We start from the raw sequence: 1,228 nt of genomic DNA on the forward strand, positions 1-1,228 counted from the left end.
GTCAGGGCCCTCATACTCTGCTTCTGACTGGCTAGTAGTCCTTACCTAGGTACTGTCAGGGCCCTCATACTCTGCCTCCAACTCATTTCAAACAGGTATTTCTCAAGTAGAAATACCTGTTTGTGTTTGTTCTTCCTGGTCTGATAGATAATAATAGCTGTAATCCAACAGGTTTTTCAGATGTTTATCATATCTGACGTATTTGTGGTGCAGTGATGTTCACTTTATTAGTTTCAACATTCAGGGACAGTGGAAAAAGACAAACTTTGACCAGTTGTCACCTTATAAAAATAATTTGTTAGTTTTTTGCCCAGGAAGAAAAGTCCTGGTAGGAATCTGAGGAAAGAAAAGCACGTCTGGAACATTTCTAACCGAGAGAGAGAGAGAGAGAGGGAGAGAGGGAGAGAGAGAGGGTGAGAGAGAGAGATAGAGAGAGAGAGAGAGAGAGAGATGATGGTCAACATTATTTGGGAAATATAGAAAGTTATTAATTTGTCATGGCGTGCTTAAGACCACTGTGAAATTTAAGAATTAGACAAATATATATAAAAGTTTATAAACTCAGGATAAAAATTGAAATATATCCTAAAAAACCAAGATGTACAAATCCTGTATGTGTCTGGAGGGTAGTGCAAATGTTTTGCAGAGCACAATTAGCAAAACAAGGCAATAAAACAAGCCTGTTGAAGTCTGTCTAAACCTAATTACTCTACATTGAAACATACTGATTAATACCTGTTCTTATCTTCCAGAGCCAAAAGTCAGAGTGAGCGTGGAACATGGCCGTGATGTTGTGTTACCCTGCTCTCTCAGGACCAAGGAGGACATCACCTTTAAACTCTTTGACTGGAAGAAAGCTCCTCAGAAAGATGGAGGTCAGAAGAAGGTGTTCTATTATAACGACGGCATTCATTACAACAACGGTCTAGGAGGTCAAAGTGAAGAGTTCAAAGGTCGAGTCTCTCATTTTCAAGATGAACTGAAACACGGCAACGCCTCCATAATCATCAGAAATACAACGATGGCCGACAGTGGAGTCTACAGCTGTGATTTTCCTCGTCTCCAAACACCTCAAACATTTTACATTCAGCTTGTTGTTGGTGAGTACTTTTATTAAACAGTTAAAGTTCGATCAATCAACAGGATATTTAAATGTCTTTTAAATTTTGTCAAGTAATTAATATTTCAGAGGCATTAATATTTTATTCAGCCTTTTAGGTCGTGTTTT

At 38.4% G+C, this 1,228-nt stretch overlaps 1 protein-coding gene across 1 annotated transcript in view; it reads right to left on the minus strand.

The window, feature by feature from the left end:
• Positions 1–1,228, minus strand: part of LOC117943095 (nuclear factor 7, brain-like) — a 214,395-nt gene that overhangs the window by 107,413 nt on the left and 105,754 nt on the right. The gene's annotated exons all lie outside the window — the stretch shown is intronic.

Source organism: Etheostoma cragini, chromosome 4, assembly GCF_013103735.1.
Source record: "Etheostoma cragini isolate CJK2018 chromosome 4, CSU_Ecrag_1.0, whole genome shotgun sequence".
NCBI classification, from domain to species: domain Eukaryota; kingdom Metazoa; phylum Chordata; class Actinopteri; order Perciformes; family Percidae; genus Etheostoma; species Etheostoma cragini.